General features: G+C 35.3%; 1 pseudogene; it reads left to right on the forward strand.

Moving 5' to 3' along the window:
* Nucleotides 1-273: 273 nt before the first annotated feature.
* LOC134729718 (putative ankyrin repeat domain-containing protein 20A2) lies at nt 274-23,800 on the forward strand (annotated as a pseudogene).
* Nucleotides 23,801-26,351: the final 2,551 nt, after the last annotated feature.

The following is a 26,351-nucleotide window of genomic DNA, read 5'->3' on the forward strand; positions in this document are numbered from 1 at the left end:
TTATCTGTAGATAGGGTGTGAGAATTGAATTGTGTCATCAGCAGGAATGATTGCTTGTTTGTTGGTGGGGAAAAACTCTCCACACATTTGGTCACAGAAGCCTTCTTTTTTGATGATTGTTGCTGTGGTGTGACAGCAGAGAAAAACGTGTCAAGTATGTCTTTCTGCGCATATAGTGGATAAGGGGTACTAGTGTATACTCTGTTGTAATGGCCCCTCATATTTTGGTCCAGAAATCATGCTCTTTGACACTGTTGGCTCATCACACCTGTTCTGCTAACAATACCATTTTTACTCAATCTCATAGGCTTTGGCTAGGATGACTTGTATACTGCAGTTCACTTGTAGATACCAAATTTTAATAAATTTATTCTTCTTTGCATCTAATAAATACAGAGGGAAGAGTTCTTAGTGCATTAATTACCTACCAATACATATAATGAATGTTAATTCTAATAAGGTCCCAGGCATGCTCCCAAAGGAATGCTTTGTAACAAAGCGTCAGTCTTATGCTTTAAAAAACAAACCAAACCAAAACAACAACAACAGCAACAAAAAAAAAAAAAAACAGGATCTAAAGCATACACACAAGTGTGCACAATTTTTTTTATGAAGGTAGAGTCTTACTATGTTTCCCAAGCTGGTCTCAAACTTCTGGGCTCCTCAAGTGATCCTCCTGCCTCATCCTCCCAAGTAGTTTGGATTAGAGGCATGCATCACTGTGCATTCTTATGATTTTAATATTCTGTACATTTATTATTGATTTAAAATGCATTTTACCTTTTTCTTTAATAGATGTTGGAATTTCTGATGAATCTGCACTCAGGTAAGATTTCATAGATTTAAAAAATTATGTTAACTAAGAAAATACAGACGGAAGAAACTAATATCTGTTGAGTGTTGTATTCTGGGCTAGACATGCTAATATATTCTATGCATTTATCATCTCATAAAGCCATCATAACATCTGTGTTCCTATAACCTACTCTTAAATAAACAACTATGAATTAGAGCTGATTAATTGCCTCATGATCCCATAGTTAACAAAGTAGCTGGCCTACAGTTTGACCATCAGCCTGCCTGCCTTCCAAGTCCTTTCTCTTGCTCCTCAGCATAGATTGATAGATATCTGTGCAGCCCTTGGATCAAAGTATAGGTCTCAATCAGATCAATCGGATTCATTAATTTGATTAACTTCTAAATTAATGAGAGTTTAAATACCTTGAACTCTCATTTAAGTTTATTGTTAGAATGTGGTTAGTCCTAATAAATTTGACGATTTCAGTGGTAACCAGTATCTTATTTTTACCTTCAAAGGCTCTAGGGCAGATCTGACTTAGCTTGGGCCATAGGACTGTAAGTTTTACCAAAGCAAGTTTAGGCAAGTCTTAGAGACAAATTATTTGACTTCCCAGTTTGGTTTTCCATTTAGGCAAGTATTTCTGCTTACTTCCATAATACATTGTTTAGTCTTGTTGCTTTTTCCATGACTTTTATATAATCTTGTCTTCATTTTTTAAAACTTTCTTCTCTGTTTTTCTTGGTGTTTCTTTTGTTCTATTATTTTTTCAAACTCTGCTGCCTATGTATTCCAAGTTTTTCTATAGACAGAATCAAGAAGACATAGAATTACAGAATTTTAAGGAATCTTGGAATGAATTAAAATACCTTCTAGTATTTTTATCTGCGTTGAACATTCTGGTCAAGTGATTCTCTAGATAGAGAATGTGAGGCTCAAAGAGATTAGGAAGCTTTTTTTTTTTAGACATAGGAATTGGAAGAAATGAGATTTGAACTCATAGTAAAGCCCAGTACTCTTGCTTCTTTTTATGTCCTATTGGCGTGTGTTTTAATAATACAAACGGGAGTGAGTCTGTGGATAGAATGAGAATGGAATTAGCTGGTGAACCCAATGGAAGTAGATAAGAATGGAATGAGCAGGGGAAGTCCAAGTTTGAAGATAAACAACACTGGATTGGATAGGAGTACGGACTCTTCTACAAGAGATCAAAGTATTGGGGTTTATGACAAGTTTGATAAAGATAAATTATAAAAATGAAGGACACAAGATGTTGGGAATTATCTACAAAGGCACATTAAAATAGAAGGTTCAAGGGAGCTCTAAAAATTTTGCTGCTTTTTTTTTTAATCAAGGACTGACAAACTTGAAGATTTTTACTGAAAGATGCCAAAACATTTTGAGACACTGGGAAGAATGTCCAGAGCAGATAGAAATGTGGTGTCATCTACTTCCATCCTGACTTACAAAGGAGTGGCTTAGAGCCCCTGGAGTACTAAGGGGCTGGAAATTGCGGAATTACATAGATGTGTGGCACAGGGCAGGTGTCTCCTCACCTCTGCCTCTTTTCACAGTTCACTGATGTCCTTCCCATGTCCATGTGGGCTGGGTCAGGGGCATGATTAGCTGGCAAATCAGTCATGGAGTTCAGTTGGGTAGTTGGTAGTGTGTATAGCTGGTGGCAGGTGATGGAGACTCCAGTTAGCTTGTTTTTCAGGAGCAGGGATATAGAGAGCTCCTACTCCTGGTCATTTGAGGCCATTCTTTCAGGAATCTGTGCTTTCATACACTGAAGATTTGAAGATTGGAGACTTCTGTGGAACCCTGCAGAAGTAGAATCTGGAAGTGGGTGTCCATAGGAAGAAATATACTTAGATAGTACCTAGGGAAATAGAGGTACAACTATCATGACTCTGTTTCTTTTCTGGCAGTCTCTCTCCTTGGGTGTCTGAGTGCCTATGAAAATTTTTAAGGGCTTGCTAGTTCATGTAGACCTGAATAAGGTAGGACCTATAGAGTGAAAATAATGGGATTTTATAATTGTTAATATTTTAATCTTTCTGGGAAAAGTATTCTCAATAAGAACATACACCTTTGCTATTTGACTTCTGTACATTTAGCTTTCATACATTTCAAATATTGTGGGGGCTTTCCTGTACCAATTTAGGGTAAAGGAAAGCAATAGGACCTTCCTAAGTTGGATCCATGCTGAGGAATCAAGACTACCATTTTGAAGTGATGTAGATTAGTCTTTTATCCAGAGACAGATCACGGAAAAGAGACAGTGGATCTTTCTACCTTGTTTTAGGTCATCAGTTTTATTCCAGTTTAGGGAACAAAATTTATGTCATCCATGAATCGAATTTTAAGTTCAGCTTCAGGATAGATAATTTTTGAGGGCACATTATTGTCAGGCTCTGCCAATATATTGGCTGTCACTATTTGTTATAAACCTCAAGGTTAGTTTTCATTGAATATTTGATAGATTTAGACAGGTAGAGGTAGAAATAGGTAACTAAAATCTATTTTTAGAACAGAGGACATATTTTAATTATATCAAGAATCATAATTTAATATATAGATCACTGACCTTTCCCAGATTATGTTTTCCTTTATTTGAGGGGGAAGCTGGATATAAACTGGCAGTTAAAAAAATTGTAAAGAAATCAACTTTCTCATTTTCATTGTGTATTTTTGCTCTCAAGCATTTTCCATGAACTGTGTGTGGATTCATTGCCTACGTTGGATGATGAAGACTTGAGTGTTGCTACTAAGGTAAAGTGGTCTCTTGTAAAATTAATCTTCTCACTCTGAGTGTAGTTTTGCATAGTATTTACTTTTCAAATTTAGCAGTGGTTTACCTATCATTGTTTTATGGTGGTAATGGAAAGCTGGTCAGAGAAAAACGTACACATGGCTAGTTGATTCAAAAAATGTGTTTAACTTTGGTAACTAATAAAGATTGGTAAGTACTGTGACAAGGTGGGAGCTGAAAAATAAATGAACTGGAAAATAAGTAGTCACAGGAAAATCACATTAGGAAATGCTTTCTCCAATAGAGGAAATATGAAATTTGGTTAAAGTTTATTTGGATAAATACTAATACTTTGACTTTTAAATCATATGAGTGTGACTTTCTTAATATTTATTCCTGTATAAATCTTCAGTGGATCAAATTGTTTGCAGTAATCATGGAATCCTCCTGGTAATTTTTAGTGGCAGAAATATTCAGCACATAGCATATAGCTTTTGTTCTTGGAAACTTATCATTTTGGTGTCATATAGTTTTTAGGAGAGATTGTTTCTCTACTTATATTATTGGTTCTGTAGTGAGACTTAAAAAGTATTAAAAATTGTAGAGAAATAGCTGAGTTTGGTGGTGTACATCTGTAGTACCCACTACTTGGGAGTTTGAGACAGTAAGATTGCTTGAACACAGGAGTTTGAGAACAGCCTGGGCAACATTGTATCTGATTTAAAAATATAAGCTGTGGAAATGTAGAAATTTAAATTTATGTTCTCAAGATTTGTATTGCAAAGGGATTTTTATGTGATTTATGAGTTGTCCATGAAGAGTTTATATAAAACACTTCATCTAATTGAATAACATGTATTTTCCTGCAAATAACCAGTTCTAGAAGCAGAGACTCTTAATACCAATATGGTAAGTCTTTATCATCATAATTTTGTCATTGTAGTATATTTAAAATATTTACTTGGCCAGGCGTGGTGGCTCACACCTGTAATCCCAGCACTTTTGGAGGCCGAGGTGGGTAGATCACCTGAGGTCAGGAGTTCAAGATCAGCCTGGCCAACATGGTGAAAACCTGTCTCTAAAAAAAAAAAAAAAGCACAAAAATTATCCAGGCATGATAGTGCATGCCTGTAATCCCAGTTGCTCAGGAGGCCAAGGCAGAAGAATCGCTTGAACCCAGGAGGCAAAGATTGCAGTGAGCCAAGATCGCACCATTGCACTGTAGGCTGGGTGACAGAGCAAGACTACATCTTAAAAAATAAAATAAAATAAAATAACCACTCAAAGTCCTTATATCATATTCTGAAAGTTTGAATGTCAGAAGGTTTTCTATTTAGTTTTTTAAATAATCATTGGAAGCTCCTGCATACCATAAGCTACTGGAGGTCAGTAAACATATTTGTGTGTATCCTGGAGTACCTAGAATACAGTCTTACATGTAAGAAGCATTTTACTTGTTGTTTTTTGAGATGGGGTTTCACTTTGTCACCCAGGCTGGAGGGCACTGGTGAGATCTTGGCTCACTCCGATCTCCATTTCCTAGGCTCAGGTGATCCTCACACCTGAGCCATCCAAGTAGTTGAAACAATAGAGCTATGTCACCATAGAGCTGTGTCACCATGCTGGGCTGAGTTTTGTAGAGATAGGGTTTTGCCTTGTTGTCCAGGCTCTTCTTTAACTGTTGGGCTCAAGTGTTCTGCTCGCCTCAGCCTCTCAAAGTGCTGGGGTTACAGACATGAGATATTCAGCCTTAATAGTTGTTTAATCTGAATAAATAAACAAATGAATTTTTATGTAATGGAATGTTATAAGTAATATAATAAACCTAATGTATCTAATCATTAAATATTGTATTTAAAATATTGCTTACATTGTATTATTTTTTAATATTTAAGGGTGTATAAGTTTTGACATGTTATGTTGAGAAATTATGCCATAATTAAAAAGGAAATAAAATAGAAATAGGTCATCGGTAGCAAAGAGGGTTACAATATATTTTCTAGTATGATTCAACTGGAATCTTAACATTGAGATTTTAGATTAACATTTCTTAAGCTTTTTATTAGAACCAACTCATGTTCCATTAAATATACCATTTCAAGCCATACATTACTCTTTATTATTATTATTATACTTTAAGTTCTAGGGTACATGTGCACAACGTGCAGGTTTGTTAAATATGTATACATGTGCCATGTTGGTGTGCTGCACCCATTAACTCGTCATTTATATTAGGTATATCTCCTAATGCTATTCCTCCCCTCTCCCCCCACCCCATGACAGGCCCTGGTGTGTGATGTTCCCCATCCTGTGTCCAAGTGTTCTCATTGTTCAGTTCCCACCTATGAGTGAGAACATGTGGTGTTTGGTTTTCTGTCCTTGCAACAGTTTGCTCAGAATGATGGTTTCCAGCTTCATCCATGTCCCTACAAAGGACATGAACTCATCATTTTTTATGCTGCATAGTATTCCGTGGTGTGTAAGTGCCACATTTTCTTAATCCAGTCTATCATTGATGGGCATATGGGTTGGTTCCAAGTCTTTGCTATTGTGAATAGTGCCACAATAAACATACATGTGCATGTGTCTTTATAGCAGCATGATTTATAATCCTTTGCATATATATATCCAGTAATGGGATGGCTGGATCAAATGGTATTTCTAATTCTTGATCCTTGAGGAATCTCCACACTGTCTTCCACAACGGTTGAACTAGTTTACAGTCCCACCAACAGTGTAAAAGTGTTCCTATTTCTCCACATCCTCTCCAGCACCTGTTGTTTCCTGACTTTTTAATGATTGCCATTCTAACTGGTGTGAAATGATATCTCATAGTGGTTTCGATTTGCATTTCTCTGATGGCCAGTGATGATGAGCATTTTTTCATGTGTCTGCCATACATTACTCTTTAGAATTCTGGTGACCAATTCTTTTTCTGGGTGGAAAGTTGATGGAAAGTTCCAGTTTTCTCTCTGTTATAATAATGTTCTTTCAGGTAATGGTAGATGACCATATTTAGCTAATTGAATGTCTTATAGTAAGAAACACTATCACAGAAGTACTTACAAAAAACTAATTGCAGCATAAATATTAATTAGTATTATCAGAGTTATGAAAGACTGAAGGCTCTGTTATAGATCTATTTCCCCATGTACTTTATTGTACTTCATGGTTTTCGTTTTCTTTCTTGGCTTAAGCTCATACTTCATTGACAAATTAGGCTTGTTTTTTGTTTGTATCTCTCTTTGTTCTCACATGTTAAATTGAAATTTTTGGGGAGGCAGGGTCTTGCTCTGTTGTCCATGCTGCAGTGTAGTGGCATGATCTTGGCTCACTGCTGTATCCACCTCTCAGGCTCAAGTGATTCTCCCACATCAGCTTCCCAAGCAGCTGGGACTACAGGCACACACCATCATGCCTGACTCCTTTTGGTATTTTTTGTGTAGAGATGTGTTCTCATTATGTTGCCCAGGCTGGTCTCCAACTCCTGAACTCAAGCAATCCACCCACCTTGGCCTTGCAAAGTGCTGAGATTACAGGTGTGAGCCACCATGCCTGGGCAACATTGAGATTGATTTAAAGAAATTGATTAGGGCTGGGTGTGGTGGTGCACACTGCTTATCTCAACATTTTGGGAGGCAGAAGTGGAAGATTTGCTTGAGCCCAGGAGCTTGAGACCAGCCTGGGAGGTATAATGAGGCCTTGTCTCTACAAAGATAACAATAAAAACATTAGCATGACATGATGGTATGCACCTGTAGTTCCAGCTATTCAGGAAGTTGAGGTGGGAAGATTGCTTGAGGTCAGGAGTTTGAGACCACAGTGAGCCATAATCAGGCCCCTGCATTCTAGCCCTGGGTTGACAGAGTGAGACCCAGTTTCATAAAAAGGGATTGATAAGAAACTCTTGATGCAACTCATTATAATTTTAAATGGAAACTAATTCTTGATATTACCTTAGCTGTGTGTCCCCGAGAAAGTGTCAGAGCTTTTACGTGGACCTTCTCATGAAAAAGGAAACAGAATAGTCAATGGAAAAGGAAAAGGTGAGAACCGTATTTTATTTAAAAAGTCATTTGATGGAGACCAGGCGCGGTGGCTCACGCCTGTAATTCCAGCACTTTGGGAGCTCGAGGTGGGCGGGTAATGAGGTCAGGAGATCAAGACCATCCTGGCTAACATGGTGAAACCCCATCTCTACTAAAAACACGAAAAATTAGCCGGGCATGGTGGCGGGTGCCTGTAGTCCCAGTAACTCGGGAGGCTGAGGCAGGAGGATGGTGTGAACCTGGGAGGTGGAGCTTGCAGTGAGCGGAGATCGTGCCACTGCACTCCAGCCTGGGTGACAGAGTGAGACTCCATCTCAAAAAAAAAAAAAGGCATTGATGGAATGTTTCTTTTAAAATATGAGCACTAATAGAGTTTAATAGCTAAAGAAAATGTCCTATTAACTGTATCATAAGTAAAAGAGAAATGAAATGGTGATAAGTGGTGTCTCTAACCAAGGGTCAGCAGTTGATTCTATTGGAAGTACCACTAAAGGAGCTGAGTTATGAGTTCCATTTTAACATACCCTAAGACCTGAGGCAAGTCAGGAGAGAGGGAAGAGGAAATGAATAAAAGAGAAAGAAAGAATGAGGAGGGCAGAGTGTACATGGAATAAATAAAAAAAAAGTGGATGTATGTAATGGAGGGTCGTAAAGTCAAATTGATCTGTAGAAGAAGGAAGAACAGGGTGTTAGAAATAGGAAGGAAGATAAAGTGAGCTTCCAGTACCAAAATGTGTCATATAATTACAGTAACATTTTCCTTCTCTTGCTGTCATTCTCGCTACTGGGGAGGCATTAAGGATTGAGGTACTTTACCATGCAGACCTGTATTTTATCTACCATAGATGAACATCACCGTAAATGGTCAGCCATGTATGGCTATAATTTGCTTTTATAGAAAATGTTGTAACTTCATAGGATAGTATCATATTAACATAATTGAAAAGAATAGTGTTGGGTGATTTATTGGGAAGAAATTAATTAGAGAAACTTTGCCTGATTAAAAGTTCATTAGAAACATTATGGCTTATAACGTACTATTAAATTCAGGGACATAATAGGAAAGAAGTTGAGGCTAGGCCAAAAAGGCCAATTAGGGTAAACCAATATGGAAGCACACCAGTGTAGAACAGGGCATTCAAATTGTCATGAATTCGTTGAGGAGCTTCTGGAAAGTGCACATGCTGACTCAGCAGGTATTGGAGTCTGCATTTCTCATGAGCACTCAGGTGATGTTTGTGCTGGTCCTTGGACACAGCTCTGAATAGCAAGGGAATAGCCTTCCTTTAGAGAAATCTGGAAAAAGAACCACTGGAGAGCAATTTAAAAAATAACAGAATCCAGGGAAAGCTTTAATTTCCTTTTATTTCTGAGCATGATTCTAGCCACAGGGGAAGGAAAATGAGATGAAAAAAGAGAGATTACAGGTGTATACTACTGCTGAATACAGATGAAAAAAGTGGTCACAATCATCCATAAAAAGCAGTTAGGAAGGGAAGCATCAGGATGACAGTCTGATAATCATTTTTTCAAAGGAAGAGGGATGGCGAAAGGACACAAAAGGAGGAAAGAAAGACATTTGCTGGGGTCTTGGGAGTTAAAGCCAAGTAAACTTGAGACAACTCACTTCCAGTTTCTTCAGCATATGCCCAGTCTCACAAAAGAGGTTATTGCTGTGGAGAGTACTGGAGACAGGAGGGAGTGCTAGAGTTGGGGTAAACCACAGCAGCTCATTTCACTTGATAACTGTCAGGCCTCAGGGAGAGAAGTTTCACTGACATGAGTGAATAAGATATGATTAAGTTGCATATAGATGTTTTGGCGAAATTTTTTTGAGACAGCCAGTTCTTTGATATGATAGCTGTTTTATAAAATTCCTTTACAGTGTAAGATAATATACCAAACTTAGTTAATTTTAGAAGTAATCATAAAATTCATTCCATGAAAACCAAAATTATCATTTTCAATAAATACTGCACTGATTTTGAAATATAAATATGTATTAATATCCAGCAAGTCTGTGGTCATTCAATGTTTTCTTTTTTGATAAATATTTTGATATCAGAAGCTTATTTGACATGGTTTATTTGATGTGTTTTATGGACCACCTTGCATGTGTGGATCAAGGAGCTCTAATTCAAGGCCAAATGAGGGGATAGGAGAAATGTAGGTGCTGCAGTAGCCCATGTGATCATGGGAAAAATGAGTAGTTTGATTAGCTGTTATTTCATAAGTGTGTATTCTAGCTGATCAATGTAGAACCCTTTCTTTGATGAGAGGTGAATCACACATTCACCTGAACTGTCATCCCAACTGCGTATTTCCTCAGTGACAAGACAAGGGGAATTTATTTGTGCTGTGCTGGCAGCAATGCCTCTGGTGTGTGGAGTTAAAATTCTCTGTACATTCACCATCAGCTTTGACATTGATTCTCTCAGGTTTGATTTACCCCTCTGTTTAATGGTCCCTTTTCTCCTCATCAGTCCACGTGTTCACGGTTATATCAATGCTTTTCTATTTTAAGTATAGGCATTTGAAACATAATCTCACTACTGAAATGTAAACTGTGCATTTTGGGAATCCTATATTCCTATTTTCCTCATTGTGTTTCTGTCATGTTGCTGTCCTAGGCAATGAAAAGTAGAAGCCAAGAAGAACCCTCAAAACCTTAAGTAATTATTTTTATAGCCAGGCCTGAGAATTCAGCTCGACAGTAACACTGCATGAATGTTTGGTTGGCCCTGTCATACTTACATATAATTGATGACATATCCCCTTTGCTCTGTAGGGCCTCCTGCAAAACATCCTTCCTTGAAGGTAATTAATTATGTATATTTTTGAATCACAAACTCCATGTTGTATAAAATATATATGATTTATGAATCGTTTTCTTTTAAAACCCATCCAGCCTAGCACTGAAGTGGAAGATCCTGCTGTGAAAGGAGCAGTACAAAGAAAGAATGTACAGACATTGAGAGCAGGTACATTTAATGGAATACTGGAAATAAAGTACATTCAATGATTGGATGTACTCATATTATTCTTATTCCTAATTCTATTTGTTCAATATTGAATAGAAGGCATTGACATAAATGTTATTGTTGGTATCCATATTTGAATAAAAACAAATTTAGAAGCATAAAAAAGATTTTAAAAATGTAAGCTTTAAGTCAGATGTTTCTGTTTTAATGTTTTGAATAGCATGAAGTTTACAGTATAAAATTTTTATACTTGTCAGGGATTCAAAGCAGTGAATTTTGAGACTCTTAATATATTTCCAGTGAGTTAAGTGCTAGTTGGAGTTCCGATCTTTACCTAGAGGAAAGCTTTACTTATTAAAGTGTCAGTTTCTGTTTTAACTTCAGAGGCTTGCTGCTAGTGTTATTACACTGATGATCTGAAGCCTATCAGATGTTCTAATGAGCAAGACTGTGTGTGTAGGTGTATATATAGACGTGTGTATGCGTGCACTTGTGGCATCTTTGACTATTACAAATGACGAAAGTAATGATTCATTTATGACTGGTAGACACAGTCTTTTAAAATGGTGATTTTGAGCCTTTTTGGTGTTAAAGTTTTCAAAACATGATTGCATAGAGGCTACCAACATCATAAGTTGGTTGTTTTTCATTTCAATGCCCTTTTGAAATCTTTAACTACATTGTGATGCTCAGAAATAATATGCAGAATTTTTTGTGTCCTAAAATGGTATGTGAGTGGTTATACACTTTATATACCTTTCTGCCACTTTCTTTGGTGTGTTTTGTATTATATTTTCCACTCGTACCCACATTGGTGTGATTATCTCTGGTTTAATTCATTTTACACTGTTCATTGTATTCCCTCATACCACTTTACCACATTTAGTTAGACTCTCCTGTTGCTGATAAATGAAGAAATAAAAAGAAAAATAATGTCAGATTAAGAAGGCTTTTCTTCAATTGGTTTGTACCTATTAGCATTTACTATATGAGAGTTTAAACCTGAAAAGTTCAGAATACAAGCATGCACCACCATATTTTATTAATGCCCTTAGAACTATGACTCATGAGACTTTAGCCTATGAAGTTAGGACAATTCATTTCTCTGAAGAAGAATGCTGGGCTGTTCTCAGAAAAGAAAACTGAAAATAGCAAATGATATTGTCTTATTTTACCTCTTGGACATCCTTGAATGAAACTGCTACTAAAGGGATACTCGGATCAAAATTCAGATCTAATGTTTTGAACAGTATAGTTTGTGAATGTCCAGTGATCATGAGCCCTTGATGGGAAAATGACCTTTCGAGTTTCACTTTTGCATTTTTTGCTCTTTTCGTTGACTTGTCTTGAAAGCTTAAATTCAACTATTTTATTTTTACAGAAACCAGGAATATAACTTTTAAAATATATGTCTGTCCTGTCTCACGGTGTTGTGTACTCTTGAGATCTTGTATGAACATAGACTTATATGGGAACAATTAGGTTTTTTGTTTGTTTGTGTTTTTGAGACAGAGTCTTGCTCTGTCACCAAGGCTGGAGTGCAGTGGCTCAGTCTTGGCTCATTACCACCTCTGCCTCTCGGGTTCAAGCAATTCTCCTGCCTCAGCCCCTTGAGTAGCTGATACTACATGCACGTGCTACCATACCCTGCTAATTTTTCTATTTTTAGTAGAGATGAGGTTTCACCAGGTTGGCCAGGCTGCTCTTGAACTCCTGACCTCAGGTGATCTGCCCACCTCGGCTTGCCAATGTGCTGGGATTACAGGTGGGAGCCACTGTGCCAGCTACAAATAAGATTTTTAAGGCTATTATATTTTATACAATTCTTTGGTCTATGTGAATTCTGAAGGTATTCATGCATTGAGGGAAGATTATCTCAGTTTAATGAAAGCAGTTTTTAATTTAACGTATATTCATTAAAAATTTTTGTGAAGTTTTTGTCTCTAGTACACAGAAACACACAATAATGTCATGGGTATTTGACCTTAATGTGTTTATGCACAAACTTAGTTATTCAAATATTTTCTTATCCCTGAAGAATCTTAATTACTAATAAACAAATTTCTCATGGAAAACAACATATATAACAGAGATGGTTGAGTGATTGAAAGTAAACTGTAGTAAATACCAGAAGCTTAGAACAAGTTAAGTAAACTTGTCTGAGTTAATAGCAATTACAGGACTTTTAAAATACATTAGAACACGGGGGAGTAGTGCATTTGTGGGGTAGAGGACAACATGGTACTGCTTCAGTGAAGAAAGAACTTTTACACCTTATTACAATTTGTATTATTGTTTTATAGTGTTGATTTTCCCAATATTAATGGGAACCACTGAGCATTTGCCTTGTGGTGTCTCCTCAGCTATATTCACATATTCCATCACCTTTTCTTAATGGATAATCACGCACTATGAGTAAGGGTTTTCAGAAAAGCTGTGTCATTTAAAGATAACACAGGAGCATCAAATTTAATTCTGCTAGGACGCCTGGTCTACTGATTAACTGCAGCTAATATGAGGTCTACTTCACATCCAAGTTAAATTCAGTGCCCTTAATCAGTCATATGATGAGGTCAACAGTAATAAATTATGCAATATTTTTTCAGCCACCCCTACAGTTTTAATTTCTTTTTCCCCTTATGTCTGTGTTTAACATTTTGCTTTGCAAAACATGATGATAATCTTCTAGAGTAGTGAGGACAAGCTATAAATCCAAAGTTTCTTACCTATGCAAATGACTTGTTTGCTCTATTTTCTCATGAGCTTGGTAGATCCAGGAAACAGAACTTTTAAAACAAAATCCCTATATGTTGCTGGGTGTGGTGGCTAGTGCCTGTAATCCCAGCACTTTGGGAGGCTGAGGCGGGCAGATAACCTGAGGTTGGGAGTTTGAGACCAGCCTGACCAACATGGAGAAACCCATCTCTACTAAAAACACAAAATTAGCTGTTCATGGTGGCACATGCCTGTAATTCCAGCTACTTGGGAGGCTGAGGCAGGAGAATTGCTTGAACCCAGGAGGCAGAGGTTGCCATGAGCTGAGATCACACCACTGCACTTCAGACTGGGCAGGAAGAGTGAAATTCCATCTCAAAAAACAAAAACAACCACAACCACAACAACCACCACAAAACCCAAATGCATTTCCTTGGCACAGTAAAACTGAAACAGAAAAAGGGTAAAGTAAGTACAAGTAACTGAAAGAGTTTATGTATATTATTTTACTTCTCATTTGATAAAATTTGTAAAGTAATGAGCAGAGTGTATTTCTCCAGGGACCCAGATATATACATTTATTTATTCAATAGAAATTCATTCTTATAATGGCCACTGATACCTATATCCTAAATATTTCTGAAAACATCTCCTCAGGCCTGCATCATCTTTGCAACATTGCCTTACATTTTATCTTTGTTCATTGATTTATATGCCTCAGAATTTTATGCTCCTCACAGTATTTAGAGTGAATTATCCCTAATGCAAATAGATCCGTGAACCACTCCTGAATACCTAATGTCCAAGCATCTTAAAGGTTTATATAAGGATTTCAGAAACTGACTTCTGGGTTGGGCATGGTGGCTCATGTCTGTGATCCCAGCACTTTGGGAGGCTGAGGCAAGTGGATCATTTGAGGTCAGGAGTTCAAGACCAGCCTGGCCAACAAGGTGAAACCCCATCTCTAATAAAATACAAAAATTAGCAAGGTGGTAGTGGCACGCTCCTGTAATCTCAGCTACTCAGGAGGCTGAGGCAGGAGAATTACTTGAACCTGGGAGGCCGGGTTGCAGTGAGCTGAGATCATGCCACTGCCCTCCAGTCTGGGAGACAGAGTATAACCTTGTCCCAAAAAAGAAAAGAAAAGGAAACTGATTTCTGCCCAAATCTCCATCTGTATCCCTTTCCCCATCTGCCTTTTTCTCTGGAATTACTGAGCTGCTGGTAATGGCCCCCTCACCATTCCTCTTCTGCAGAGAAATACATACTCTCTTGGAGGCTTCTCTTCCTCTCTTGTTGCTGCCTGGCATGTACTCACCCTTTCCTGCCCTCTGCCTCGCTTAATCTGGCTAACCTCACTCTCTAAGTCTCAGCTCATGGATGATCTTTAGGAAAGCCATCCCTGACAGCTTCTATTTTCCTTCCTTATTCCCCAGTGCCTAACACTTAGCAGTAACTCACTAAGTAATTATTTAGCAAAATTAAGACTGTTTATACAAAGATGATTCAAAAGATTGTCCTCTACAGTCTAGCAGCAAAGGGGGTCAACATGTAAAGACATGATGTGCAGGTCAGGTGGTAAAGTGACACTAGAAAAATTGACAAGGTACTAAGGGACCCCAACGAAGCAGACACCTGTGTGTGTGGAGAAAGATAGCTAGAATCAAGGAAGATTTCACATAGCATTCTGAGCCTTTTTTTTTTCCCTCTTTTTGGAGACAAGTTCTTACTCTATCACCCAGGATTGGAGTGCAATGGCATGATTGAGACTCACTGAAACCTCAGACTCCTGGGCTCGAGGGATCTTCTCATCTAAGCTTCTTGAGTAGAGGGGACAACAGGAACATACCACCATACCTGTCTAATTTTTTGTAGAGTCAAGGTTACCTATGGTTCCTAGGCTGGTCTTAAACTCTTGGCCTTGAGCAATTCTCCCATTTTGGCCTTCCAAAGTGCTGGGATTACAGATGTGAGCTATTATGCCCAGCCTACTTTCTGAGTCTTAAAATAAGAAAATAAATTTTTCAGAATAGCAGGGGAAAACATTTGTGATGTAAAAAATGGGGTGCACACTAATTGAGGTATAAAGAACAATAATTTTGCAAATTATTAGTAACTGCCAACTCAATTAATGTCTTGTTAAAAAGATACTGTTATGAAGTATAGTAAAGCATTACATTGTATATTTTGACTGTATTTCAAATATCTGTTTTGTTTCCAACAGTTTTGTTGACTTATGTTGGGTGGAACAATTTGTAAGTGACCCTGAGATTTTGCATGGCTTGAATCTGGTGATATCTGGTGTCTCCCCAAGTGGTTTGTTGAAGTTTTGGATAATTAGAAGTATTTCTTACAGAAGTAAATATTTCAGTAAACATTGTTTCATTCAAACTCTCAAAATATAAAATACAAAGAAATGTTATTCTCTATTTATTTTTATAAAGATTATAGTCTTTATCTAACTCTTCTTAGTTCATTTGAACTAAATCAATGAATTTGTCTACAGAACAAACCTTATCAGTGGCTTTAGAGGAAGAGCAAGAAAGGTGTGAAAGAAGTGAAAAGAAGCAATCACAGGTATATGAAAATTTAAGTTCTTGTTTAATATTAGGTTTTTTTTTTGTTTTACTAACAAAGCATAGTCCAAATGACATGACCTTTCAGACTATACCTTTAGAATCCAATAGATCATAATTTTATATTTAATTTTTAAAACATCTTAACCAGTTATGAAACTTAAGATATTCTTACTATCTCTAGTAACTATTAGTTATTTTTGTAATTCTTAGTATCTCTATTAACTCATAGCTGTCTTTACCCTTGGAATTGAGGCAAGAAATTTTCAGAATTATCTTGCTGTTTTATTTATATAACCTTACTCATAATACACAAGGTAACATGAAGTATTGGGTCATATTACTGAGGAATAGAAATTATGAACAGTTTAACACCAATGGCCACTGAGTTAAACTAGTGTTAAAGGAGTCATCATTGCCAGTGCTTCAAATGTTGCAGTTTTATATTGCTGGTCACCAGTGCCGAGGTTAAAGATTTATTCTGTTTTGTGGTCACCGGTTGACTTCTGTGTCTGTGTTCAGGGAGTGAATGGGGTCATAAAAGTCAATGCAGTTGCCTATTAAGAGAATCCTACCGTGCAGAATGGGACCTTTGGTGTCAGGGTGTGAACAATAACTTTATTTCAACATAAATACATACTAAACATTACTAAAATTTAAAAAATCCAAACCCTATCACTACCGGAACTTAAAATATATTAGAAGTGGATATAAGCAGAAATTCTATCTAGATACATAACACTATCATAGTATATCATTTGAATTAGAATTTAAAATTTTGCTTCTCTTTCTTATTGGTGTTCAGTTTAGCTCTTAATAATTTAGTGTTTGCCTAGTGCTCTAGTTAATCTTCAGAAATAAACATGCACTGTAGGGGCTCACTCTTTCTGGTATGCTGAGGTAAAGTCTTCGTAAGAGAGGAAGCTTTTATAATACTACCTATCATCTTTGAATTCATTTCTGGTAGATTTTACACAAATGCATTAAGTTTAGTCCAAACAGACACTGAGAGTTCAGCTTGCTGGTTCATGTTTCTGTCCTATGTTAAGCCAAGGCAAATTATTTTTCACTTTTTAGTTACAATCCCATAATTTAAGAGTAGCAACACATAGATTAAGTTTCACAGTTAAATTTTAAATATTTTCTAATATTTCTTTGTTTATACTTGATTAAGGCTAATTTTAAAACATGCACTCTGACAGAAAAGACATCTGAGAAACAAAACAAGCAAATTTGTTTTCCATTTTGCACCTGCCCCCCCCCCCCCAAAAAAAGTCTCAAGAACCAGAACTGGGTAAGAACAGTGATAAAGGGAATCAATCTATATATTCATGACTTTCTTTAAAATTCATTACAAACAAGTTCAAGCTGAATATTGGTAAAATTGCTGAAAACCCCAAAATTACTGCTTGCCCTGAGGAAGAGCTCCTACATGGTAACTCTAAAGAGGGATGAACAAAAAAGGAGTGCCCTCTAGTCTGATGAATCGTGTCCCTGATTGTGAGGAGAAAAATGTATCTGGAGGGTCTAGCTCTGTGGCAGTCCAGGCAGCGCCTGAACAGAGGAAGCCCATGTCAAATGTCTTTTTATTCCATTCACACTCCAGGTCCCTGAAATACACTTACCAGTCATCTTCTAAGCTTCATTTAAAATAAAATAAATCAGACTATAAAAATGATAACAAACCAGACACACAGCTTGTTTCTAACACAGATGATGGAAATTTTTGTTATGATATAGAAACTGAAAAAGTAAGGAACCCAGTAATTATGATTGAAATGAAAAATGATTAAGAGTTTGACATGCAAATGGAAAAATATATAAACCCAAATACCACTAATTGGAAATTAGACATTAGGCATTGGTCTCAGTCTAGAGATCCAGAAAGTCTCTTTGATTTGTGGTTTACCCACTCCAAAGAAATGAAGCATATGATTCAGATAGAAAGTCACAGTATTTCTGCTGCTACAGATACTTATAAAAACAGAAAACCAACACAGTGCTTATTCCAGAAGCCGCTGTATGACAATCCCAGTGTTAATAACTACAAAAGCATGAATGTTGAATTATAAAATGCGGGTTATTCTTTGCCACATAGTGAGAGAACATCAAAAATATAGCTAGAAGACTTACAGCAAGATATTCCAAGGTCACTAACATAGCACATGTATACATATGTAACAAACCTGCACATTGTGCACATGTACCAGAACTTAAAGTATAATAATAGTAAAAAGAATGAGGTAGGCATGTTACAAGTAGAGTTCCTGGCTTTGGAGAAAGAGAAAGTCCAACTTCAAAAAGACAGAGGTTCACTTGCTGCTTCTTTTTTCTCTTTATCAATTATTTGATTTAGGCAAATTTTCTATTCAAGAAAATCTCATGTGTACAGTTACAGCGGGGTTTTCTAAATGTGTAATTATGTGTCAAAGTAGATTAGTCCTGCTATCTAAACAACGGTTCTGGAGAATGTTCTCATAATGTTTCTTCATTAATCAACCTAAGTCTCACTCTCAGTCTTCCAAGTGGCCTATGAGCTGGGAAGCTAATTCAGCCATATACCATGTGACCTTCTGAACCAGATCAACATAAAGAAATTGCTAAAGAAATAAGCTTTAGATTCTAGATTCTTTTTTCTGTATTCATTTAGAGATAAATTACATTTATTTAATGATAGAATGGGAATACAATGGGAGGGAAGCAATGACTGAGATGAGCCACAAAAACACATCTAGCCTTGAGAGTTGCAATGAATATTCCCAGCCAAATGAGTCTGTTTAATGTGTTTTCATGCACGCCAGTTTATCTGCTTAGCTCAAACTGTTTGAATTTATAGTTCCATCATGGTTATTTCCAATATTTTGAAAACAAATATATACTTCCACATATTTTAAAAAATCACCACTCCAATATTTCTGTTGAATCAGACCTTCCATTATGTTGTTTAATAAAGTATGGTAAGTTTTGGCATGTATGATTTTTATCATATAAGAAAGAAGCATAATTTCTTAGCTAAAAATTTAGCCTTTGACTCTTTAGTAGAAAGTTGAATTCTGTACATTGTGCTCTAAAGATAGACAAAAATCTAGAGATTTTCTTCTTTCAAAGTAAAAGCAGATGAGGCCTTTTTCCACCCTCTGAGGTGTTAAATTGCTTTGCTCAAGTTAGACTTTTAATATATCTGACTAATTTGATAAATTTATCTGGTAATTTATGTCATTCAGCAATATGGAATTGTATCATGTTATTTGGTGCCGTGAAATGCTAGGGAATGCCACCTCAAGAGCTCTGGATGAAACATTTCACATGTCTTGGTTGGTTTGACTCCCATTTTCAGTAGATAATGGGGCTAAAGTAGATAACTGTACTGTATGTTTTCCACCTATAAATGTTTGTGGTAATTGAATGTGAAATCTGGGAAGCATCTCATTTTCCAGAATTCTGCACTAGAAACTCAGCAGTTTCACTCTGCTTCTTGTGTTGTGGCAAATATTGGTTCCCATAGTTCAGGGAGAACTTTCACTTTTTTGATATCCCAGGATCCAAAAAAAAAAAAAAAAAGAGATAAAAGGCAGTGGGGAAAAGAATAGCTCAGTGCAGAAAAGGGAAAACTTCTTTACTCTTCCTGAAGGCCTACAAGGTCACATCCTCTTAATCTGGCTATTTCATGTAAAATCCAGGTGGCAATGACAGAAGATATATATTATGGCTGTGTCTTTTTATTTCTCTGTTTCTGCCAGTCAGATAGCATAAACATTTATATCAGATAGCAAAGAGTGGATGCGAATAAAAGCACAAAATGGAGAAGAGTCCTTTTTGAAATTTTGGAAAATTATTCCATTCACTCAAACAGAAATGAGCAGACTTGACAAAAATTTCAATGATAAAATGATAAGTATCTTATAATTATTATGTATAATGATAAAATTAAAGTAAGCACAAAATACTTTTATTATTAAAATGGTGATAGTTAACTTGAATCAAGTGAAAAAATCAGGGAAAACGTTTTTTTATTGAATAAAATAATAATTATTATTCATATTACTTTTATTAAAGGTCAAAGAAGGAAATAATACAAACAAAAGTGAAAAAATATAACTATCAGAAAATGTATGTCATAGTACATCTTCTGCTGCTGACAGATTAACCAAACAAAGAAAGGTTGGGAAAACGTATCCTCAGCAATTTCCCAAGAAACTGAAGGAAGAGCATGATAGGTAAGTAAGCCTACAGCAGTGTGTTTTTGTTTGTTTTTTGTTTGTTTGTTTTTTTCTGAGATGGAGTTTCTCTCTTGTTGCCCAAGCTGGAGTGCAACGGTGTGTTCTCACCTCACTGCAACCTATGCATACGGGTTCAAGTGATTCTCCTGACTCAGCCTCCCTAGTAGCTGAGATTACAGACATGTGCCACCATGCCCAGCTAATTTTTTGTATTTTTAGTAGAAATGAGGTTTCACCATGTTATCCAGGCTTGTCTCGAACTCCTGACCTCAGGTGTTCTGCCCGCCTCGGCCTCCCAAAGTGCTGGGTTTACAGGAGTGAGCCACCGTGCCTGGCCACCTATAGCAGTATTTCTCAGCAGATAATTGTCATTGTGCTATAAACTAATTCAAAATTTGACAAATGTTCCTTATGATTAACAAGTTTTATAGTTTTACCAGGGATATTTAGCCCTGCCTGGTAATCAGAAAAATGCAAATTAACATAAAATAAGATATATTTTGTAAAGTCATGATGATATTGAAAAAGTAATTACTACCATTGAAAATGTGAGGAAAAAGGCATTCTCATACACTGTTGGTATATGAAATTGGTAAATTATTTCTGAAGGGTAACTTAGTGCTGTGTATCAAAATTTCAAATAACCTGACATCCCTTTAACTCAACAACTCCACTTCTGGGACTAGATTTCACAGGAAAACATAACTTGTGTAAACATACACACACTTATTAAGGGCATTAATTATATATTACGCATAATGAACAATAGCTTAATAAATATATAAAATATATGAAATAAGAAGGTGAATTGGAAGTATTAAGAATTATAAAAAGTGTGGGGTGACAGATGTTAGACTCTTTAGCCTAGTTTAAGATGACAATCATCTGCAGATATAGTTTGTGTGAGAGACATCTTACTTTGTAAATCATTTGGAGAGACACCTACAATATTTCATAGAGATGAAACTTTATTTCTAGTGAACTTATACGCTTGTCAATAAATAGTAACTTTAAAAATTTAGTTGATTGTAAATGATCTTTTCTAATCGGGGAGTAATTATGACTGTGTGATTTGAAAAGGTAATTTTGAACTTCTAACTATACTGAATTATTTCCAGTATCCTTCTTTATAATACATACTAGAGTGACTAGTAACAAAAACTTTAGCAGAATATTCTTTCCTTACTACTTTTCAAGTATATACATTCGTTTGAAGATGTTGAAGTGAGAAATTAAATATCTGAGAACTACAAAGGAAAAATAATCCAGAACATAGAAATTTTATTAGGATGATAAAGAGCATCTGCAGAGGTAGATCACAGGATGATCTCTTTGTTTTTTAACAAAATGAATTTTAAGATAAATGTCTTTATCTGCAGATGCATCTTAAGACAAGGAAGTGAAGAAAAAACAAATGTTAATATGCTGTACAAAAAAATAGAGAAGAATAAGAAAGGAAAGAGAAACAATATAAGAAAGTAGTTGAAGCAAAACAACTTGAACCAACTGTTCAATCACTAGAGATGAAACTGAAGACTACAAGAAATACTCCAAATCAGATAAATCAATCTTTGGTAAAAATTCTATATTTTAAACTTTATTTTATCAATGTTACTTATAATATCCTCTTGATTTAATATATAATATTTTGGTCTAAAACAAACCAGAAATGTTATCTCATTTTCAAAAAATGAATGATGACACTTACAGGTACAATTATTGATATTTATTATAAATCTTGGCATCCACATAGGATATTATTTTATTACAAAGAGCTTTTGAAAACAATAATATGCCATAATATATACTTAGTGATAACCTATTGATAAAGATTTTTTCCCAGTAAAATTGTTCCTTGTACTTCCCGCTATTTCATATTGATTACTGTACCTAATACTATAAAGAGGAAACAAATTATTGCAATCACAAATAATCTCATGATATTCTAAGAAGAGCTCTATAAATTTTATCTTATTTACCATTGGTGTTTTGAAATAAAAGTTTTCTTTCTTATTGATACATTTACACCACAGAAGTAACTGTGATCTGTCAGAGAACTAGAAGTAGAGTCAGAAGTCCTGGGGAAAATCCTGTAGCTTGCTTATATTTTTAACATTTCTTTTTCAAAATTGTGGTAACTTGATGAGTTCATCAATGAATGTATATAGGAGTGACTAGTATAATGTCTAGATTTATGATTTAGTAAATGTAATTCTTACAACTGACTATAAAAGTGTTAAAAGAGTCAAATTGAAATAGAATGTTATCAGCGAAACAGAACTGTAGTAACTCTGGGAAATTTTATCTGTCCAAATACGTGTGAAGTAAGGTTCTTACTACAGGGTGGTGTATGGGTTAGATATCAAAGTGTAAATGCAATTTTTTGATATATTTTAATTTAGTCAAATTTGTTAATGCTTTAATTTATGCTTTTGAGTTTGTTGTAATTCAGGGAAAGGCTTTTCCAATTTTGAAATTCTTAAAAATTCCCTGGTGTGCGTGTGTGTGTGTGTGTGTTTACTTTTATAAATTCATTGACTTTAAATAAATTTCTGAACTTTTTGGAACTTATGTTCTATAAGGTTCAAAGTCTTGTTTCAACATTTTCTCCAGTTGGATATCCACTTACAGTAACCTTTTTAGTATATGGATGTGCAGGTTATTCTTTAACTTCAGAGGTAATCATGATATGTTATTTTATTGAGTACTAGCTAAAACTTTCTTTTGTTTTATTTAGGATTTTCATAGTCACGAAGAAATGAAAGATCTGATGGATGAAAATTGCATTTTGAAGACAGATATTGCTATACTCAGACAGGAAATATGCACAATGAAAAATGACAACCTGGAAAAAGAAAATAAATATCTTAAGGACGTTAAAATTGTGAAAAAAACAAATGCTGCCCTTGAAAATTATATAAAACTCAATGAGGAATTGACAACAAAAACAGCATTCCGGTATCAACAAGAGCTTAATGATCTCAAAGCTGAGAATACAAGGCTCAATTCCGAACTGTTGAAGGAAGAAGAAAGCAACAAAAGACTGGAAGCTGAAATTGAATCATCAGTCTAGACTGACTGCTGCTATAAGTAAACACAGTGAAAGTGTGAAAACAGAAAGAAACCTAAAACTTGCATTAGAGTGAACACAAAATGTTTCCATACAAGTAAAAATGAGTTCTGATATTTCCGAAGTAGAAGATAAGAATGAGTTTCTTACTGAACAACTTTCTAAGATGCAAATTAAATTCAATACCTTAAAAGATAAGTTCCGTAAGAAAAGAGATACTCTCAGAAAAAAGTCATTGGCTTTAGAAACTCTCCAAACGACCTAAGCCAAACACAGCAGCAAATAAAGGAAATGAAAGAGATGTATGAAAATGCAGAAGCTAAAGTGAATAATTCCACTGGAAAGTGGAGCTGTGTAGAAGAGAGGATATGTCAACTCCAACATGAAAATCCGTGCATTGAACAGCAACTAGATGATGTTCATCAGAAAGAGGATCATAAAGAGATAGTAACTAATATCCAAAGAGGCTTTATTGAGAGTGGAAAGAAAGACCTCATGCTAGAAGAGAAAAATAAGAAGCTAATGAATGAATGTGATCATTTAAAAGAAAGTCTCTTTCAATATGAGAGAAAGCAGAAGGAGTAGTAAGTATCAAGGAAGATAAATATTTTCAAACTTTTAGAAAGAATATTTAAACATCTGGCTCTGGATACGTGTTGAACTTAGTTGAATATAAAAATCAATGGATAAAAAGTGTGTTTACCATACTGTATAATTCCATTTACATGAAGCATCCAGAAAAGATAAACGTATAGGGACAAAAAGTAGACTAATGTTTGCAAAGGGCTGGGGCTGAAAGCTGGTAGTGACTGCTAATGGGCCTGAGGGATCTTGCAGTGATGGAAATGCTGTAAATTTGGATTGTAGAGATGGCTGCACAACTCAGTAAATGGACTAAAAAATCTTTTAACTTTAAGTTAAAACAGATACATTCTATAGTATGTAAATTATATTTCAACAAAGCTATTTTAATAAAAAAAAGGAAAACCGTGTTTACTATACCAGCTTAGAAACGTGCCTCATTTCTAGGAAATAAAAGGTAGAGGTGAGAGATGATTTACTTTGAGAAAAGACATTGTGTCACCTATGAAATTTTATTAGGCACAGAGTCATATTTTAAGGTAGATAGTTCTGTACTGCTGAAATAATAATTTTAATGACTTTATGTTGCCACATGTTAAGACCATAATGTAAGTATAAATGGAAATGTTTACACCTGAAATGAGTATTTTCAAATTAAAATTTAATTGATTTTCTTTGACACTTAATTCTAGATTTCCCAGATGAACTGAAGTGTATTGCTGTGTCTTGTAATACCTTGCTTTAAGTAGCTTTTTATGTATTTTAGTTGGTATATCTTTGTTATTAATCATATTAATTTAACAGATCTGAAAATATGTCAAATTACATATTTTTATGACTATGTAATGTTTTAAAGGCACCTACTTGTTATAAAATCATAATTTAGGATACATGTGGTAATATTTAGCAAAACTATATTTGGTTTAGTCTTCCCACTGGTATTTATAGTTTACTTTGAATATTTATATTAATAATTAGCTCCTAATTTTTATTTCAAGGCTCAATGACTATCATTGGAATATAATTTTGTTCAGTACAAAGATACTTGTAGCTGCCTGTGATTTATGAGTAAGGCATTAGATCCCTATTTTCAGACTGAGGGGTGGCAGGCTTCACGTACAGTGGGAATGGAGTAATTACAGGAGGGAGTTGTGGGAGCTTTGAAGTCAGAGAGGGAGGTAGAGACCTGTTTACCTAGGACCTCAAAGGCCATTGGAATTTTACTTTTATTCTGAGATAGGAATCTGTTGGAAGGATTTGAACAGGTGATTGAATATGTCAGGAACTTTGAGGTTGAGTTGAGCTTCTAAGGTGATTGAATGGTGGGATGAATCTGTTATGTAAGTAAGAGAATACCAACTTGGCAGGAAGAGAACATATTGTGCATCCCTCACTGAATTCAGTAATAAATACAAATGTGTACATGTGATTAAAAGAAGGTGAATTGATATGTGTGGTGATAATTTTCAAAGTAGGTATGTTAGAGTTAAATATTATTAACATAATTTAATAATAAGACAATTTATAAAATCAGTAACAAAAATATTTTCTCAGGAGGTTGTGAGACAACTTCAACAAGAAGCGGCTGACAGACTAAAAAAATTAACTATGTTAGAGTCTCCACTGGAAGGTATATCACATTATCACATTAATTTGGATGAGACACAGGTCCCAAAGAAGAAATTATTTCAAGTGGAAAGTCAAGTATGTATGGAACTTAGCATGTCAACTGTTATTCTGTAGCTAGTTGAATTACATAACATGTTTTAGGATACTAATTATGGCAGAAGCTTAATTTTTTATTTTCATTATAATGAATTATTTCCATTTTACTATCTCTATAATGTACTTATTTTTTTATATAGTGACTTTCATTCTACCATTTTGAAAAACCATTGCATACCTTTTCTCTTACAATATGTACCCTTGGAAAAGTTGAGAATTATACATCATTCCTCATAGAAAACTGACTTTTGTCCTGTTAAAACAGTATTTTAAAGTAATTTTTGTATTGCTCTGGTGAGGCAGACCAGATTAAATCAGAGAAGAATGTTTCATGGAATGTTCCAGAAAATTGTCTTATTTCTTCACTTTTGTGAGTGGACACAGAATCTGTGTCTATTTATTTCACAGATTCTAGGTTAACTTGTACAGAAAGGCCGTTATACTATTCTTTTAAAAGTGCATGTTTTAGGTTAATTTACAAACTATTTGAAAAGTTAGGTATTTTCTTTATTATCTTTTATTTAAAATATACTATAAAACTGTGGAAATAATTAAATTTGAGATAACATGTACATCAAAAATTGAGAGTTGAGAAAATTATCTTGATCCTGCCTTTGGATTTTAAAAACAGTTTCACTGAGATATCATTCACATTTCAGAGAGTTCAACCATTTAAAATGTACAACTCAGTATCTATTAGTATATTCACAGCATTTTCATCACCCTGAAAAGCAACCCCACATCTCCTAGGCATGACTGCAGCCTTCCTCCATGTCCCTCCACCTACCTCTGTTGTAGGCACCCACCCACCATCTATCTACTTTTGTCTCCATATGTTTGCCTGTTCTGCTTATATCATATACATAGAGCTATACAATA

Source organism: Pan paniscus, chromosome 22 (assembly GCF_029289425.2).
Source record: "Pan paniscus chromosome 22, NHGRI_mPanPan1-v2.0_pri, whole genome shotgun sequence".
Taxonomy (NCBI): domain Eukaryota; kingdom Metazoa; phylum Chordata; class Mammalia; order Primates; family Hominidae; genus Pan; species Pan paniscus.